Source organism: Hermetia illucens, chromosome 6 (assembly GCF_905115235.1).
Source record: "Hermetia illucens chromosome 6, iHerIll2.2.curated.20191125, whole genome shotgun sequence".
Classification (NCBI taxonomy): Eukaryota; Metazoa; Arthropoda; class Insecta; order Diptera; family Stratiomyidae; genus Hermetia; species Hermetia illucens.
In genome coordinates this window covers 63,409,901-63,431,040 of record NC_051854.1, presented here as the reverse complement: position 1 = coordinate 63,431,040, position 21,140 = coordinate 63,409,901, and the positions used below count along the sequence as shown (strand labels likewise).

Genomic DNA, 21,140 nt, shown 5'->3' with positions numbered 1-21,140 from the left:
TTGTCACCTTTCTTCTATACGCGGCGCACGTGACCGCGCTTTTCTCCTTTCCTCTGCCTTTCGCAATTTATTTTGAATAGATGCGATCATGGAGTTGACCGCATCCCAATTCTCTTGATGTGCTAGCATTTTCGGTACCAGATTTTCTGGTACCAGCACCTCTCCTAGAGTCTCCTCTAGATTCCTCCTTTCTTCCACAAATCTCGGACAGTGGAAGAATACATGCTCTGGGTCCTCTGGGACTCCATTGCAATTTGGACAATCGGGTGAGGTCTCCAATTTAAACCTGTGAAGGTATTGGAGATATCCTCCGTGTCCCGTGAGAAACTGGGTGAGATTATAATTAATCTCACCGTGTCGTCTCTCCAACCACTCCTTGATGGCAGGAATGAGCCTGTGCGTCCACCGGCCCTTTCCCGAGCGTTCCCACCGCTCTTGCCATCTATTTATGGATCTCTCCCTCTCAGCGTTCTTCGTCCGCGATGAGGAAGAGGTTGGTTTTGCATTGTATATATTCGCCATCTCATCTGCCAAGATGTCAATGGGCATCATTCCAGAGATGACGAATGCTGCATCATCTGAGACAGTTCTGAAGGCAGAGCATACCCTCAGGGCTGTCCTCCTGTAGACTGAACTCAGTTTGGTAGCATTCCCTGACATCCACAACGCCTCCCTCCAAACTGGGGTCGCATAGAGCATGATCGAGGTCACCACCCTGGCTATAAGCAACCTAGAGGTATGCCGTGGCCCTCCCACGTTCGGCATCATCCTCGCCAGGGCCATACTAGCAGTGGATGATTTATCACAAACATACTGTAAGTGTTGCTTATAGCTGAGCTTCCTGTCTATCACCACCCCCAAGTATTTGATGGTCGGCTTGGAAGTGATGATATGATTCCCGATTCTAACACAGGCGTAATTTCTCTTCCGGCGCTTAGTGATGAGGACCGCTTCTGTTTTTTCCTCCGCAAGCGTCAAACCAGAGCTTTCCAACCAGCATTTGACAGCACTGATTGCCTCGCTTGAGTATAACTCAGCATCTTCAAGATGCTTTGCGACAACAACCAGCGCTATGTCGTCAGCGTAACCCACCACTGTGGCTTCCTCCGGAAGGGGAAGATTAAGCACATCGTTGTACATGATGTTCCACAATAGTGGGCCCAATACGGAGCCCTGTGGGACACCGGCGGAAACAACGTACTCCTGCGGTCCGTCATCAGTGTCATACCATAGCCTCCTTTCAGTTAAGTAACTATCGACGATAGCAGCGAGATAGGCGGGAATACCAATCTTCGCTAGGGATTTGCGTATTAGATTCCAATTGGCCGAATTGAATGCATTTTTCACGTCCAGGGTTACTACCAGGCAATATTTGCTGGTACTACCCTTTCCGTGAATTGCATCTTCGGCCAAGCCAGTAACCAATTTGATGGCATCAATGGTTGATCTGGCTTTTCGGAACCCATACTGCCGATTTGAAAGGCCGCCTTTGCTCTCAACAACCGGGAGTAATCTATTATAGATTACCCGCTCTAACATTTTCCCCACCGTGTCCAAAAGACATATGGGTCGGTATGACGATGGTTCACCTGGAGGTTTACCAGGCTTAGGCAGAAGTACCAACTTCTGTCGCTTCCAAGCCGCCGGAAATATTCCTTCGGACATGCACGCTTCAAACAGCTCAGCGAACATGTCCGGCCTGGATTTCACGGCAAGCTTAAGGGCATTATTCGGCACTCCGTCCAGGCCCGGCGCTTTATTGTCTCCTATTCTGCTGCAGATCTCCATCAGCTCGTCTCTGGTGACTGGCGGAATTGCCGTCACATTCAGGGGTGGTTGGAATGTGTCGGTGTTCTCCTCTTGCTGGGGGAATAACCCCTGGATGATTTTCAACAAGAGGGCGGGGCACGTGATCTGCGGAGAGGAGCGGCCTCTGAATCGTCCCATCACTATTCTGTAAGCACTCCCCCACGGGTTGATGTCCGCTTCTGAGCAGAGCTCCTTAAAGCATTTTGTCTTGCTTCGCTGGATGGCGAGCTTGAGGGTTTTGCGGGCTGCCTTATAGGCGCACTCTTTCTGCCCCTGATCGACTCTACCTACCGCCTTCTGAGCCGCTCTTCTGGCTCGGTGACAGGCTGATCGAAGACCGGTCAGTTCATCATTCCACCAGTAGTTTGGTCTTCTACTGGGGAATGAGCACCTCCTAGGCATAGACGCGTCACATGCTTTGGCGATGCATTGAGCCAGATGGACGGCTCTTTCCGTAGAGGCGCCCGCTATATCAGGTTGATCTAACCACACCTCTAAGAAGCTCTGCTCATCCAAAGATTTTGCAGACCAGCCTGAAACCTTTTTCGGTTTCGGGCATGATAGCTCTTTGCCCTGTGGCTCGACACATGTCTCAAAGAAGATTGCCTGGTGATCGCTGTGGGTGTAGCGTTCGCTGACGCACCAGGACATACCACGCGCCAGCGCAGGGCTGATAAAGGTCAGGTCCACAACCGACCCTGACCCCCCTTTCTGAAAGGTGTTTACGGCACCTTCGTTAGCCAAAACCATGTCCAGCTGCGCAAAAGCCTCTAATAGACTGCGCCCCTTAGCATTTGATTCCCTGCTACCCCACTCTAGGGCCCAAGCATTGAAATCACCAGCAATCACCTTTGGACTTCGTCCCCTTGCGTCGAGAACAAGATTATCAAGCATTTGCTCGAATTCAGGCAGTGTCAAACTTGGTGGGGCGTAGCAGCTGTATACATATACACCACTTATTTTCGCCCACACAAAGCCACTGGCTGCCTGACTTGCAGTACATTGTATGGCTTGTCGACCACAAGCCCATATCGCCGCTCCACCAGTCGAATCTGTGACCCATACGTCACCGTGGCGGTTTCTGTACGGTTCACTTATGATGGCAACCTCCATCTTAGATTCGAACGTGGTCTGCTCAAGTAAATCCTGAGCGACCCTGCAATGATTCAGGTTTATTTGAATAAACCTCATTTTCTCATTGCAGTGAACGCCTTCCTAAATTCCGGACATTTGGCACTTCCGGCAATGTGCCGGTTATCCTGTCCCTCTTTGGCTACGCACAATAGGCATTTGGGGTCCCTATTGCACTCTCTGGCAATATGGCCTTTCTCCCCACACCTTCTGCATCGATCGGACCGATCAATGTTGCTGGTGCATGCCTTCGCGAAGTGCCCAAACATGAGGCATTTAAAGCACCTCTTTAGTGAAGTTTGCTCCCTTAAACGGCAAACAACCCATCCAATCCGAACCCTTCCGGCAGCTAACAACATCTGCGCTGCCTCCGCTGGCACTCGTATGGTGGCCGTTTGAGTGCCACCATAGGCTTTCCGTAGACCGACAACAGACTCCTCTGTAAGTTCTTTCAACTTGAATTGCTCCTTCAGAGCAGTACAAATTTCTCCTTTTGATGTAACTTCATCGAGATCCTTACATTAAAGGTAGATCTCATGTTTTTGGGCACGCACTGCGGCATTCTCCCCAAGTGAGTTTTTCACTTGAGTGCGAAAGTCATCAGTTTTGCCACCGCTGGATCTTTTCAGCTCGAACATGAGATCCCCTTTCTGGGTTCTTCGGATTCTGTTCACATTTCCGCTCAGATCTTTTAGGTCGGGATCAGCTTTGACCTTTTTGAGTATCTCCGCGTAGGACAGATTGCCCTTACTGGAGATAACAATCGCATCCGGACGAGTTCGCAATTTTGCTTTTCCTTTCGCTTTTTTGTTGGTTACTTTAGTCCATCCATCGTTTTCGTTCGTTTTGGGCTTCGCAACGCTGGTCGAGTTTCCTAGATTCGAGGTATGCTTTCCTCCTTCTGAACTGTTGGTGTTGGTTTTCAGGATGTCCTGTCCGCCTTTTTTTCTCTTAGGCGCCTGCTGATTATTTAAAGGATCCCCCTCTTTTTCACGTACTCGCTTATTTCGCTGGGATTCGATGGTAGTACGGTTAGGCGTCACTTGGGTCGCTTGTGATACTGTTGGCACAGCGGGGTTCGGCGTGTTGTTATTATTCTTCTCCTCCATCTGTGATCTATTATAGAGGACTCTAATGGCCCTCACCATATTCTTTATGGCTTGGTGCACGTTGTGTTTGTCTTTGATAAACTCGGACAGCTCAACTATCTTTGCCCCAAGCTGGGTGAAGGGTAATTCCTCCGGATCGGGACTCCGCTCCTTATAAGCCCCGACAGGGTTACTCCTTTTATACGCTGTTTCACTTTTGCCAGTTATTGATCTTGCCTGTACTTTTTCCTTCATCGCCTTTAGCATTGGTGGAGATCTCAAAGTTGATGAGCTTTTTTTGAATGGATCCTTATCTTGTTCCTGGAGCACCTCTTGCTGTCGCGCATCTTGAACATATGCTGTGGGTGTTGTTACAGTTTTTGTCGTCCAACGATCCATCTTCAGTTCATCCTTGGTTGTTCTTGCTACTGGTGTTCTCGGTAAGGTCGCACTTCGCTTGAACACTTCCTTCTCCAGATCCAAATCGCTTGTAACATTATATGCCAAGGTGGCCAAGTTGTCCACCACCGAGGCACTGCGGTCGAGGGATATCGACGACCGGGAGCCCGCTTGCTCACTCCCAAAAGCCGCCGGTACTGGGGTTCCGAGCCCCTGCACCGTAAGTTTACTCCTTCTCTCGTCTTCCATGGTGGTTTTATGTTCTGGGTATCCTTCCCATAGCCATTTTGGTCCACGCACCAGAGATGAGCAAACACTAGCCCATACACAGTCAGAAAAGAAAAGTGCATGAACACATATTTACACATCAATAGGTATGCCCCTATCCGCCACCTGGGGTCGCGCCTGATGGGAGATCTGGCAACTCCTCACAGGTCTGTCTGTCTGTCTGTCTGTCTGTCTGTCTGTCTGTCTGTCTGTCTGTCTGTCTGTCACACCCGATTTATTCTGAAACGGCTAGACCGATTATCACAAAAATTGGTGAGAGTATGTAATCTGGTGTTCCCTTTACATGCAGTAAGTGGCGCCATCTTGTGTTAAGTTTAAGGGGGGGCTCGCCATACATGTGAATGGAGGGTGCAAATTTTTTTTTCACAGAATGTAGCCATGTGGGGTATCAAATGAAAGGTCTCAATTAGTACTTTTCGAAACTCTTTCAATATTTGATGTTGGGTGAAAAATAGGGGAGTGAGGACTCAAAATATGACCCCCAAAAAGTGTAACAGGTCTCGTTTTCAGAACCTATCCAACCGAAAAATCTAAAAAAAATCACAGTGGTGCCCCTCTACGAAATCTAGGCCTCAAAATATATCCGGTTCCGATATCTGCACAAATAAAGTTAATAATAGTATATTTCCACATTTTAGAAATTTATCCGGCACCCCCCTTATGTTCATCCCAGAAGTACAAAATTTGGCATGCGTGTAAAGAAGAACATAGTGCACAGTCTGGTCAAGTTTAAAGAAAATCTAACTGTTATTAACAAAGTTATAGGGGATGAAACTTCACAATTTTTTGTGAATTTTGGGCACTTTACAACCTTGATGACGTCATCATCACATATCAATTCCTCAATACCACAATGAAATGAGTTCTTATGAATTGGGTCGCAGAGAATTATTTTGTTTTAGTTTTTTAGTTATTTGTCAACCAGACATGTGTGTATGTAGGTATATTATGTGTGCTAATGAACTTTGCGGGTAGTGCCTAATTCAAATAGATATAAGAAGTAAATCGGAAATATGGGTACCATCAATTTATACACGTGCATATATGTGTACAGTATTGGGAAATAGGCAGTTTGTTTGTTTAGGCTGAGCGTAATATCTATGGCTGTAATATGTACGTATGTCTCGTATTTTGGAAAAATCTGAAGGATTATGTTGGATTTGTAGCTATATACGGATAGAAAAATGTGTGTTGAAATTTCTTACATAAGATGAACACAAAACCTTTATATCCGAAGCGCGAGCTTCCGGTATTCCGACTTGTTTTTTTTTGAATCTCGACTAGCACGATTGCATTAGAATCGAGCAAAGTATGGAAAAGCACCCCATTGCAGATTGTCGACCCCACCCCCAGATATATATGTATGTGTGTACGTTTTCTGTAGGGTTTCTTGTAGACGAAGGACAAACAATTATGGCTGCACTCGTGCACAGGTTAAATGACTCAACAACATGCTCTTGGCATTCTACTTGCAATTTATTATCCTGTCCGTTCTCGGTTTTCCCTTTTCAGGACAAGTTTGTTTTGGCTGGTGTCCAACGGTTCCAAGCGTCTTGCATGATGTATTATTTTGCCAAAGGAAAGTTAGCTTTCGTTTGTTCAAATTAGATGTTTATTGAATTCAGATGCGAAGAAAAATGGATTGTGTAGTATATGCCCGGTCCATTCTTTTAAAATAAATATTCGTCCTCCATTTGTAGCAAAATGGTACATACACAATGGTTTCGAGATGAGTTAAAAAATATCCTCATTGGTAGCTTTGATCAGCACCACACAAATATATATCACAATCTTCTTAAGTTTAGTGCAATCCCCACCAATATACAATACCGCCCAAAGGACCATATGCCAAATAGTCCGTCAATAATAACCTTCGTTAGAACAGGCCAAAAGTGACATTGCAATTGTAGTGGGTGATCTGAATGGTGGGAAAAAGTCGAATAAAGATACATGACGGAAAGACATTGATGGATGTGCCAGCCTCATCTTGATCCTCACAATTTTGGGACTTGCACCAGAATAGGTTCGATAATCCCAAATGTAACCATCAGAAATCAAACTACCCCGGAAAGTGGATGGAGAGAAATGTCAAGAGTTTTGCCGAGTTTACCTAATAACCAAGACGTACGATAGTTTTTATTACCATTTTACTTCTCAATTGAAAAGCAAATACATTCTGGAGCGTGGCTATTAACCTGTAATAAAGTAAGTGCCACAAATCACGCTAACCTCATCAATAAGATATCGCTACCGGCACCTTGCTTTGGTTTACGATGCTGCTATTGTTTCAAATATCGAAATCAGAAATGAAAACCTCCCGTTAGAGATGCCACTTCGCTTGGAGGAGCGAATTGCTCAATGTAGTTCATTCGTACTAGTCTTATCACTCCTAGCTTCCATCTAATCCCTGAAAAAAATAGATATCTGCCTGATAATTGAGGGGCGTCTATCCTTCAAATCCAATATCTCTCACAGCACCCAGAGACTAATTTCATAAAGTTACCTTTACCTTATGACCAAAGCTTGATGTGTAATTATCATCGCGGTCTAACGTAATTGTGAAATAGTTTATCAAAGTTCATTTTCGAACTGTTTTCTGTTTGTTGATTTCTGAGATAATTGCACGATGCGTAGGGCCATACCCCATCCACGGTTTCCAAACACTTACATCAGCAAATTTCCATTAGCTACTTAGTCTCATCGTCCATCTAGTGGCCACAATGCCAGCAATAGCATAACAATAATAACAGTAAAATGCTATGCTTTAGGAAATTTTGTCAGCCAGTTGTAAATTACAATGCAAAAGGCCGAGTGAATGGCGAAGTCCTTCGCAACCGATGAGATAAGCAGACATAATAACAATTTAAAACATAAAGCCCTGCCCTAGACCATATCAAGTCCGTTTGAGAAGAGAAGGGAAGGCTCACTACAGTCTGAACGAACATGGAACACGCAGACAGCTCTGAGAGTAAGTGGGCTACTATTAATAAACTTTCCTATTAATCTATCGTATCTTTACCCTATTGAATTAATGACTCCGCTTTCACACCTCGTGCTTCCTTATTGTGTGACCTATACACTGCCAATGACAAAGATCTTCTTTCGAAATTGTGTTAAGGCAGGGCACTCCGTTGATTTTCATTTGCTTATTGTGTCTCGCAGGGCTGGGGAGCCTTCAAACCCCAAATTTACCATCGATCGTTTAAAGGTCCATGTTCCACGGCAGATGTCCTAGGCAACCTCGAAACATTTATTTATTTATGTATGCCTGGGAAACGACTGAACCCATCATCATCATCATCAACGGCGCAATAACCGGTATCCGGTCTAGGCTTGCCTAAATAAGGAGCTCCAGACATCCCGGTTTTGCGCCGAGGTCCACCAATTCGATATCCCTAAAAGCTGTCTGGCGTCCTGGCCTACGCCATCGCTCCATCTTAGGCAGGGTCTGGCGTCTTCTTTTTCTACCATAGATATTGCCCTTATAAACTTTCCGGGCTGGATCATCCACATCCATACGGATTAAGTGACCTGCCCACCGTAACCTATTGAGCCGGATTTTATCCACAACCGGACGGCCATGGTATCGCTCATAGATTTCGTCGGTATGTAGGCTACGGAATCGTCCATCCTCATGTAGGGGGCCAAAAATTCTTCAGAGGATTCTTCTCTTGAACGCGGCCAAGAGCGCGCAATTCTTCTTGCTAAGAACCCAAGTTTCCGAGGAATACATGAGGACTGGCAAGATCATTGTCTTGTACAGTAAGAGCTTTGACCCTATGGTGAGACGTTTCGAGCGGAACAGTTTTTGTAAGCTGAAATAGGCTCTGTTGGCTGAACCCATGCAGTGCCTAAAATTACTGTTGTGGCCCGAGGAAAGTGCCGCTGGTTCTGTTCTTTGTCAAATCATTGAATTGGAGCATAAAGTTTTTGGAATTGAGTTTCGGAGCGCAAAAAGACAACGGAAAATGAAAAAAGAATTGGAAGTCTGTCGGAAAGACGTCAATTACGAAAATAAAAGGAGAAATAAAGTTTATCAATAATTATAGGGACTTGGGACTTTGAAAGAGGACTTCCGTTCGAGTAGCATTTGTGAAAATTCTTCGGAACGGAGACAAGTTGGACGGGCCCTAAAAACGGTAGAAATTCATCCAACAAAAGCATCATTGGGTCCTTTTGGCGGCCACTGCTTTGACCAAAAATATCCGCTATAGATTTGTGAAACTTATTCCCGTCGACATTTTGGAGACCTATCTGTTTATGTGTCTGATTCGTTGAATAATAGTTTTCAATGAAGTCTTATACTGCGCTTGAATAATCCATATAGGGGAGGGTTCGACCAAACTTGTGGGACTAGAGCTCAGAACCTTACGGGCCTCCGCATGGGCGAGTTCATTTAATGGATGACCCGCATGAACGGGGGAACTATTAAAGACTTAAAAAGGAGGTCAGAAGCAAGGGCATGTGATGGGCAGGTGATGTGATGGTGTAGTTTGCTTGAGTAATTTACAAGAATGGAGAGAGTCTGTAATGATAGCAATCTTCAACCCCTCACCAATCCTGACACCACCTTGATGGCCTGAAAGCAAGGTAGAAAATTCAGCCGTCAAAACCGAACTAACATCGAAGGGAAAACGTGAGACTTGCGTACCCCCCAAATCATACGACAAGATGACCTGAATCTTATTAGAGGTTGCGGGGATAACATTGGGAATTAAATTGTCAAACAAGCTCTGGAACAACTTATAGATCGAGGAGAAACGCTTTTTAAGAGTCGCCGGCTTACCTCAACCCTGCGGGCGCCTGACCCAAAGTGACAACAGGTGAAAAACGCTCCTTTATATAAGCACAAAAACACGATTTGATCCGGTCCAGCATCAAGTGAACGTGGACTTACGATACCTCAGAGCCTAATAGTTTATATCATAGTTTATAAAGGATACACGCATCATCCAGAGATCTGTTGCTGTTGTAGAGGGGACATGGGAAGGTTCCTTTCAAAAAGCAGAGAGCTAGTAAACTTTCTTTCAATTTCAATTACATGGCAGCCACAATAATGGTAGGGGCATCATACTAATAAAACATATTTAAAAATATTGCGAATGAAGGAGTTATACGGTACGAAGGATGAATGAATATCTTTCAGCCGATAAGAGGAGTGAAGACCCAAGCCAGACGTTTTGTAAACTTGGGAGAAGATGTCACCATAGATAGTGAAGACTAAACTAAAGAGACTAAAGAACATAACTAAAACAGGATGGTAATCCTAGTTATAAACAGTTGCCGGGGAAGGAGAATTCAGTGAAAAAAGCTAACGTGAAACATTTACAGATATTAAGCGTCAACTGATTCTAAGCCGGTTTGGGGCGATCAAGTTCTGCATGCAAACCACGTATAGAAGATAACAAGTCGAGAAACCGGAAGCTGGACGCTTCAGGTACGAAAGGTTTTGTGTATTTCTTAGTACGTAACACGTAATATATGCATATATTATGTGAGAATATCCACTTAACATTCATAGTCTTGAATTTGCAAAGAAGCAACAACTTTGATGTATTATAACTTTGTTAGTAATTGTGAGATTTCCACAAAACTTGGTAAGATCATGCTCTATGTTATGCCCTATATTCTTGTAAAATGTGTTGTGGTGTTAGCATTTACTTAAGGGGGGTTTTGCAGGCGATTACTAAAAATTATAGTAATATACTATTATTAACTTTATTTGTACAGATATCAGTATGGAAGGTATTTCGGAGCCCAGGCACCATATAGTGGCAGTCTCCTGATTTTTTTCAGATTTTTTGGTTGGGTAGTTTCTGAGATTGGCCCCCTTAAAGGAATGATCACTTTCAACCCCCCGTACTCCCCACCCTTCCAACAAATGTCAAAACTAAGACCAGCTTCGAAAAGTACTAATCGAGACCTTTAATTTGATACCTCACGTGACTATATTTGATGAAAAAAAAATTTACACCCCCCTTTGGCATGTATGGGGACCCCCCTTAAATTTGTTGTAAAAGGATGAAACTCACTAAATGCGTGAGCGTTCACAGTTCCCAGCTTTCTACCAAATTTGGTGTCAATCGCGGTAACCGTCTCCGAGGAAAACGCGTGTGACGGACAGACAGACAGACAGTAAACCAATTTTAGTAAGGTTTGAGTTGAGACGTAACTGTTGAAGGAGACTGTATTCACTCTGTCGCATAAGAAAGACGTCAATCAGGAGAAATGGTGGAAAAGCATACGGAGCAAGTATTTTCAGTAGAAGAGTATGGTCAACCAAGTCAAAGGTTTTGAAAAAGTTATTGGAAATTGTGAGCACATCTTTCCTTTCATTAAGAGAGTTAGTCAAGATCGAGTGAGTTCTTTGAAATCCATGATGCTCGTTCTGGAGATATCCGAATCAAGGCGAAAGGCAGTCTTTGACACTCCAAAGTGGTAATATGGGCCTGAAGTTTTCAGCTAATGAGGTCTTTTTCGCGTTTGTGTTCAATTGTCTGGGAAGATACATCCAGATAAAGTATTGTGGAAAATGAACGAAAGCGGGAGGGAAGGGTCTCTGAAATTAATATTGACTGTGAGAAGACTATGAGAAATTCGATAATGGCCGGATAGGAAAGAAGGGTAAAGGGTAAAGGAATATCAAATTTATCGCAAGGCGGGGGAGATGTGAAAAATGATGACAAGTAGTTTCGGAGAAGTTTACATACAGAATTAGGGGCGAATGAAATATAATCCCCAAATTTTATATTGAAATCGGTAGGGGCAACCCAAGGTTCCAAATCCCGGATTTTGCAACCTTACGTATCGGGGAATAATAAGAAATCAAAGTGAGAAATCTTAGAAAAAACCTAGATCGAAGAGACGATTATTACGATTGCGTTGGACGTTAAATTGTAAGGCGAATTAGGAATTCATGAACGCGGTAAGATCGAAAATCCAGATGCAATCAGTCATTAAGGTGGCCCTGTGACCGGAGCACGTCAAGCTACTAGTAAATATGAAGAAATACAAATATTCTGTGACTTGAATACTTTAGTTTTTAACCTTATTGAAATAGGTTTTCTATCTGTCTGTCCGTCTCTTCGTATATTTTTCTGTCTGTCTTTCACACGTAGGTTTTTCAGAAACGCTAGCTGCTGGATCGTATGAATATTTTCGCCTGTGCTGTCCTGGATACGCTACCTACTGGATTGTATGAACAGAGCTTCACTCATGCTATTGTGATTTTTACAGGTAACGAAACGATTGTGTCAATAAGACAGAAATAACGAAAAATCACGCTCAAATACTTATATTACGCACCTGCATTATTGGTTGGCACTTGCCGATATCGTCCTGGAACTCTCCGGTAACTCTCCATAAACAACAGTAGAAACTTGTATTCTAACAAGGAGAAATTTTTTCATAAATGTACCTTCAATCTACATATAGTGTATCTAGCCTTTCTCAATTGAAAACGGCACCCACTTGATAGCACTAAAACGCAAGCTAAATTCCAATTGAACTGAAATAGATAATTTTGAGGGATAACCCCCACATTGTAATTATAAACATTTCCTCTGCATTAACTTGAATGCCCAGCTATGAAAGACTTTCATCTGAACGCATATCTTCTAAGTTTGCATTTTAATTGCAATCATCCATCAAAGTCTATCGAGGACATGAGTCTCAATTGCTTATAGCGTCGAATAGTTAACAGCCATTTAAACGCTTAATAGTAGCCAAAGTCGCACACACAGGCTTCGAGGCAGCACCAAGTCTTTCCCAGCAGACTCCCCTCTGACCAGCATGTAAACACAAAGGCACGCAATCTTCTGCAATTTCTCCCAGATTATCGACGTCTGAGATATTTGTCCAGGGTCTTTTGCTGACTCCTGTATAAGAAAATTGCTTTGTGTATTTCTTACGCGAAGGTGCAATTAACGCTACACAGGAGGCTTACTCCCCAGGGTAGCGTTTTACAATCAGAGGTATTGATTTGAATTTCGCAATATTGCTTCGAGTGGTGGGACCTTGAGTTTCAGGGATCATGGTGGAAACATTTAAATAAAATAAACTCAACGTTTCAGATCATCTGAACCGACGCTCAAGTAAACCTGATTGGAATTAAAGAGAAACTATTTTCGATCCCACGGAAAATTGAAACAAGGATATAATTCCTCCAGAAGGTCAATTTCAAAGTTGTTTGGAACCTCGTACCCTGCATGGTGCACTATGAGCTCCACTATACCATGGCCTGAGAATAGATAATACTCCTTCCAACGTCAATAGGAACAAATTAAATGGCTCATGTTTTCATGACCGATGCGATTATTTCCTCCATAATTGGATGGCCAGGCTCACTTAGAGTTGGCTGTGGCCGGAGAATGGTAAACGTTGTCGCCATCATCAACTGAAAGTCAGCGGGGGTTCGCGTGATGGAATAAATGATGTTACGATATAATCATGTTTTCTACTGACATTAACACAGTTACAGGCCAGAAGTGGCTCTTTCCCGCAACTAGGAACATTTCAATGTTTTGTTAACAGTAATGTAATCTCACCTCGAAAAGTGGTTAGTTTCTTGGCTTTGAGGATACCTTCTGCGCAAGAGTGTGAGAAAAAGAGGTATTTATCGTAGTCGAGCCGGATATTCCGTGGAAATGCATGCTCAACTAAATGGTAACTCAACTTTGATAGCTTATGTCGTGGTCGTGATTACGTTGTAAATGGAAAATAGTGTAGCGAATTCCAGTTAGAAATTCGATTGCAATATGCAGGCTTTAAAATAGATAGATACTTAGAAAAGAGGCTATACACATTCGTTTCTTTGTCTACCTAAAATGGCACCGAAATTAGTATTTATCTTAAGCTGAATTGCGCAAATTATTAGAAGAATTTCACATCAAACTCCCACTATGATATGCGCCAAATCGAAGAGCTGGTAATGGGATTGTAGGAATAAGAGATTTTGAGCAAAGGAATGGATATGAAGAAAGGGTAATAAAAGAGTTAGGGTGTGTCTTGCATTGAGTTCCGACGTGGCGCGCAAGCACAGTATCAGTTCATCAGGAATCATAAAGGAAATGTATTTGGAATGGTCTCCTTTTTTGTAGATATTAGAGCACTGGCGGAGGATCTTTCGTTCTCTCTGACGGAGCCTTTCCATCTGCGACATCCCCTGATAAATATAGGACCTCTTCTTTTAGCTGACTCAAGGCGGATACTCCAGCTGCAGTCTTCTCTGCTGCTGCTTTAAGTTACTCGAAGGAGCTCACGTTCGAGTCGACCGTTAAACCGATGTATTTAATCGTTGGACTCTATAGTCAACTCATCTATTGATATGGGAAGGAGAATCGGGATTCGCAAGACTGAAACTTACCCGTCGCATCAATATAAAAGGTTTGCTTGCACCTGAACAACAGTGCATTAAGTGCCACAACGTCATCTATATAACCGACGAAGCGTGACTCTTCTGACATGTCCAGTTGTAACAGACTATCGCAGCAAACATTCCAAAAACCTGGTCCTAGGATGGATTCCTGCGCTATTCTGATGCAATCTTCATCCTTCATCCTCCTCTGGCCCTCTAGCGTCTCATAGAGCAGGGAGCCGTCTTTTAGATAATCCCTCAAAATCTGTAAAGGATACCTCGACAGATGGAATGAGTTTGCTAATATGCCTAACATATCTGTCCATGTTATGGAGTTGAAGGCATTTCTGACAACAAGCGTTACAATGCTCCTCAGAACGCTTGCTGTCGAGATCAGCGGGTGTGATGTTCCGCCGCTGTTGGAATAACAGTTTATATACTTCCGTCGGAATATCATTCGGATTTGGTGCCTTCTTATTTTTCATGACAAGCGCTACTTCGAACTGTACTCGATGTTTGCAGAATAATGCCCGTACAATGCGGTCCATTTGGTCACTACTAATACATGGCTCCTGGGACAAGTCCTTACGGATCCCTATACACGTCCTCCTAGGTCTTGCCAGCAGCGATCTTTGCTTTTAATTATCACACTAAGGAGTCTCCTTTTAGCTGAATTGTACTCTACCTTTGAGGCGCATGCCTCCTCCCAGGCATGTAAACCTTGTACCAAACGTCGAAGGTTATGACACTTTTTCCTTAGATCGACATTTTCCGCCATCCACCTGTATACCTAGAGGGCATGACACGACTGGGGCGGTTCACAGACAATCGTTATCAGGTTCATTACTGAATTTGCGGTAGTGTCAACTGCAACACTACCATCACCCGAAGTGTGCCCAAGCGCGACTCTGCCTGTTCCAAGAGCTTCGACGAATCTCTCGATGGGACGTCGGGCTGGTGCACGCCAACAAATAGCATAAACGACTTCGAGGGTGATGTACTGGGGGTCACTTTCTGAGAATTTTTTTAGAACTCACCACCCGTTCACCGACGATGCTTTCTTTGCAGCCTGCGCGGCGAAACGTTGACGTGCACGCGTGTTTACAACTATGAGCCCGGTTCTCGCCGTCTCCACCCTACAAGTCTTCGCTTTTCGACCTACCTGACTGCATCTGCAGGAGGGCAGCTGTTATAGACGTGTAATAAAAGTTCTGGCATCTGCACTACTTGGTGCGAGTTATTCGCATTTTCACCCTGCATACTACCTATTCAGTTTTGGTTTTCCCGCAAATTGCTCGACAACTTTCACCAGGGCTAGTTTTAGGCCTCGAAAATTCACCAAAGTGATATGTACATATCCGGGCATTGGTCACTGCTGGATATTCACGCTTGATAGTCTTCTCCCCTTCAACGTTTTCTGTGAGGGCGTCGAGATCTTGGATTCCTTAAATATAGGCTCCAGAGTAAAAGCGAGAGACTTCTCCCCCAGTAATCCCTTGATCGCCTCGCAGAGCGTACGCTTACTAGTTGCCTTCGTAGCTAACTTAACGAGGGCGCCGCCACCTTTCGTCCGTATGGAAAACGCTTCTGCTCCACTTTCTTCAGATTTGATCTTTCACTGAAAATTTCCACATATGCCTTGCATTCCGTCGATTTAATGGCCAGAACGAGCGGTCATCTTTTCTGTTGGTAATATACTATTCGTAAGATCTCCTTAGCTTTAGGCAGACGGTTTTCTGACGCGTCCTTCTTTGCCTTTTTGGCCCTGGAGACTATTTGGATGAATTCTACTTCAGACGCGTCTTTCTATTTCCTCTTTTCCCCAAATCGCTTGGCAGTGGATTGTCTGCGGCCTTAGGATAGAGTCCTGTGCTACTCTGATTCAATGTTCATCCTTCATCCTCCTCTGGCCCTCTAGCGTCTCATAGCGCAGGGAGCCGTCTTTTAGAGAATCCCTCAAAATCTGTAAAGGATACCTCGACAGATGGAATGAGTTTTCTAATATGCCTAGCATATCTGTCCATGTTACGAAGTTGAAGGCATTTCTGACAACAAGCGTTACAATGCTCCTCAGAACGCTTGTTGTCGAGATCAGCGGGTGTGATGAACCGAATCCATCACCTCTATATCCATACCATATCCTGAATCTCCCTGTTCTGAACTTGAATTGCCTTGAGGATAGGCTCCTGGCAGGACCGCTTCAGCCAGTCTACTCCTGAAAGCTTTTGCAACACTTTTCCGGCTATGTCAAGCATACATAACGGTCGGCATGGAGAGGGCAGCTCAGGGTTTCCTTTCCCAACAAGAAAATAGAGACTTTGGATGAATTCTACTTCAGACGCGTCTTTCTCTTTCGTCTTTTCCCCAAATCGGTTGGCAGTGGATTGTCTGCGATACATTTGACGCTTACAACGATCTCAATGAAAAGTGCGACCGTTTCTGCGGAAGGAAGGATGGAAGATAAACCTGTCGCTATCGTGATTAAAAGGGTTTATCAGGCGCTCTTATAATCGCAAAATAAATGCATTGGTTCACAATTATGGAGAAGAAGGCGAAAATGCTTGGAGAACATTTTTAAGGACTATGGATGGGGACTGATTTCTTGCTTTGAGACGTCACGATTGATGCCATAATATTGCTCGGAGTAGCAGAATAAACGGGTGTGATGTTCTCCCGTTGATTCGGGTGATTGAAAAGATGAATGAAGAGGCTTTCTGCGGATTGGATACGGTAAAAGAATGAGAGTTGCAAATTGAATCGCTGACTTTGGATCCGAACCTTTGGTCGCATAAATGTAGGGTGCAAAGGTCGGTTTGGAAAAAGTGCTTTGCTAAGATGTTCTCTTTTTCGGGCGGAAAAATGTTTTGAGATAAGATCGCGGTTTGAACGGACGTGCCAGGGTTCCGCATGATGTTCGAGGGACGTTGGCGGACGTAGTCGGTTAACATTTGTTGACTGATGAATGTGCCAATGTTGCAATTTTTTTTCATGATAGTCTCTCAATAGTCGTCGCCGGAAAGTCTTTTGCATTCGATATCATCAAGGACATCATTGGAGAGAGAAACTAGGTTACGGCAAATTAACAGGCGAACTGCATGGTAGGTAGGTATTAGGAGTGTATTAACAGTAATGTTACTGTTTACAATTAAATGGTCCAGGTAGGGGTGATAATAGTCTTTTTTGAAGCTACGTAGGGCTGAGCTTATGTGGGACAGGTTGATACTTAGACGAGCGTTGCTAAAAGTCGGTGGAGTTTTCCTCCATTCCAAGATTGGCGCCTGGTGTTGAGGTCCCCATATTTATTTTGTCCACTTCATTGGAAGGCACAGAATTGGAAATTATGGGTATCGAGGGAGTGGACCCGGACAGTAAATATCGGCAACGAAGATCGAGGACAATTAGGTTTCTAAGGAAACAAGTGTGTCTTCGAGTGATTTAAAGCTGTTAGTGGGCGAGAAATATTGGTGCGAAAGGATATTCTCGGCCTTACCGTTACACCGCCATGGAGCGATGTTGGACGGCGCTTAGTTTAGGCGAAGGCTCCTCACAGGTCGCTTGCCCCATTTCTTTTGGTTGCTGTTGGGGTGATGACGAGAGAAGAGGGTTAGATTGCTCGAAGGTATTAAAGAGGTGACTTCGAGAGAACCCTATGGTGACTTCCTGAATTGGCTCTTCAGTCGACCGGCTCTTCATCTACGCTTTCTTGAGTTTCTTCAGGAGGCGTTACTTTTGTTTCTCCGGGCAATCTCATCATCGAAGACTTCGTCTGTAGAAAAAAATTGGAACTGTCAAGACCAAGGTGACAGTGGGATTTGCTTCGTGGTTTGAGGTCAGATACCAGTCAACTCAGCTGTAAATAAGTACCTGAGTGAAATCAGGGTAATAATCTCGGACGAGCGCAATGCTGACCACTTTGCCTTCTGCGGGATACTATATGCTCTAACATACTTCAAGGCGCTGATCCAATTAGATTGTTACGCCAAAGATTATTATTATTATGAGTCGTACATTGCTGCTTTTTGAATCGACATAAATAAGTAGTAGGAAACTTTCTTGTAAAAAGCATTTATAGGCAAGGATGACTCGAGTTGTCATAACTTATGGCCTGTGCAAACAGAACTTTATCCCTAGATAGGAACCTAGGCCCCATGCGGTGTGTTGAAATTAGGTCAAGGTGAAATCAAAAGGTTTCTACCGCAATCTGGACACACGAAAAATTGTCATCCTGCTTAGCTTAAAATGCATTACTCTATTTTCAATATATGTGCATTCAAAGAACTGCAATAAGAGCAAGCTATCCATAAGCTAATTCTTTTAGACCTAATGTTAGAGCCACACATAATCAGAAAAACTGAACTGACCTACATATGTTTTGGGACAGATCAGTGGAATGCGTGGTAAGATATACTAACACCTTCCACACCTATGGCTCAAAGACAGAATGAGATTCTTGAGTAGTTTATGTTCACTCAGATAAAATAGGCTTTTTCTTCGGGACAATTTGCGACGATTTTTCGAGTTAAAATATTGTATATGGGCATAGCTCAAAGAGCGACAAATAGGATGTTTGAGGCAGGATTGAAGAACACACGCATCGCAATTTGCCGTGAGAACGCAACAGCTCTGAGGGCGATGACTGTCCCTTGATCATATCGGAAAACGTTCAGAAATGCAAACTTTCTTTGAATTGTAGATTCAGTATTCGAATGCCCATGAAAGAGGGTTCAACTTCCCCAATGCCAGAATCAGAACCAGCAACGGGAGTGGCTTTCCCTAAAGACAAGTGAGAGAGGCTGAATTCAACTAGGCATACCTAACTTTTTTTGTGAAAACCATACAAATATACGAAAGTATTATGGAAATTTTGACTGAGCAAATATATGACCATATATAAGTAGACATACAGGGTGTGTTCCAGATCTGATGTGTGGGGATCAAAAAGGGGGGGGGGGGAAGTAGAGCCGCTTAAATAAATGGGCTGTGGTCTGAGGAGATGCGGTTTTGAAGTTTTGGCGTTGCGTAAACAATATGGAACAGGAACCCTGCCAAAATACAACGATGACTCATGCTATGCTTTTAAAGAACGTTCTATGTCACATGTAAGCGTTTTTAAATGGCACAATCAGATTAAAGATGGCTGCAAATGCAGGAACTTTTGAACTTTTGCCGAAGCCTGGATGACACATTTTTCACTGCTGCGAGGTTTTGGCAAGACACAAAACTGCGACATTAGCGCACCCTTTTGGGTACTTGCTGATGAGACGGAATAAACATAAAAATGCGTTATCGCAACACGACAGAGGTTCAGGTCACTTTGACATGAGTCGTAAAGAGGGTTCCGGTTGCCGTGTTGCAGAGTATCTATATTTATCAATTCTACTTTTGCCATTTACATAGTCTTCGGAAGAAGTCCAAGGTCACTTTCTGAAAATTCCAAATGTTCATCACCTTCAAGGACGCTACAAATCGTGCGAACATTCTCTTTCAAAATAATGATCCGAAGGCGGCGATTATGTGCAATCAATGTTTGCAAGGTTTTAACAGGTATTATCCTCTCTTGCCATGAACTTGAATGCAACTGTCTATCTGGTCTAAACCATCTATAAGGACGTCTGGCGGGTTCATCCGGGCCAGCCCAAAGGACGGAATTTTAAAAGGCGAAGCATTGGTCCGGTCTGCCATCAAGTGGACCTACCTCAACAAAAAAAAGAAATAAATCAATGCTTCTCCTCATTCACCAATTCCGTTTGCCTACTTACTCCTTTCAGATTTACACGTTAAACGGGAAAAGTTTCATTCATTTTTGATTAATCTTTTTATATTGACGATCAAAAATCATTCATAAAACCATAAACTAAGACAATTTATCAAGTAAGTAAGTACCTTCTAACTCGTCATTTATACAAATTGAATTTGCATCATTGCAATTAAATTCAATTCTTTTGCTGATGACAATATCTATTTTTAACCTATCTTTCACACATAGCAATTATAATTTAATAAACGATCACCAAGTGTCCCGTTGTTTTAAATTAATTCAAATTGGAAAATTAAGGACAGTTCGAATAAGTCCGTTGGTTATGCTGACAAATGTTTTGTCTTGTTTTTTTAATCCCATTATTATAAGTGTATGGTTAATTAACATGTCCGATTGGCAATCCTATCCACAATACGTCAGAGTATCCAAGTAAAACGGACCACCATTTTAATCCCGCATCCTTAACCCACCCACTTCGCCCTAAGGCAGGTTACATTCAAGGTATTCCCTGCTTGTCAAACTATTCCCTGCTTGTCGTAAAAGCCAATTAAAAGGGATAAAAATGTGTAGGTTAGCAATCTGCAAATTTGGAAACGGACTTCTATGACCTTTTGCCATCGAAAATCGTTCGAAACCGATTTATAATTGCGTATGCTCCTCGACAGCGATGTCGAAGGCTTCTGCAGAGTTTGTTTTCCCCACCTAAAACAAGCGTTTAAGCGATACATAACGGACATTCTGCGTCTACGCAAAATGAGATAGCGGCACTCTAGAGAGTACTTTCCTCCTTCTTACGGCATTATGGTTACGTACTCTGGAAAGCCAAGAACCCGGGACTGGATACTACTGAAAAGTACGCTCCTTTGACCTATTAACTGGTTTCTGAGACCATGAAAAAGGGGATCCTGCCGACCATCATCTGATGCTAGTTTACCTTCTCTTACGTGTCACAGCATATATTTGCAGGCGAACAGAACGTCGACGCTAAATTCAATGTGGGCCGTCGCGTGACTCTCCTGTCGTTTAGCGTTGGGAGAACTTTTTCACTACACAAGCAACGCTAACTTTAAGCAACCTGCCCAAGAATATCAATGATCTGGTGTGAAAGAAGTTGTCGGCAACATCCAAAGAGGACCCCAAAGTGGCGCTTCTTAGAGCAGTATGGAGCTTTTTACTCTATCTTTACGCAATCTACGAGTGCACCGCGGGCCCCAAATATTGAGCGTCATTCTCGCCAGAATCATACTGGCATTGGACGCTATAATGCAGACATGTTTTGAATGTCGCTTGCGAACAGTTGCTTTCTTACAGC

The 21,140-nt window shown here is 43.5% G+C and overlaps 1 protein-coding gene across 7 annotated transcripts in view; it reads left to right on the top strand.

Moving 5' to 3' along the window:
- LOC119659248 (extracellular sulfatase SULF-1 homolog) overlaps window positions 1–21,140 on the top strand; it is a 334,413-nt gene that overhangs the window by 266,480 nt on the left and 46,793 nt on the right. The gene's annotated exons all lie outside the window — the stretch shown is intronic.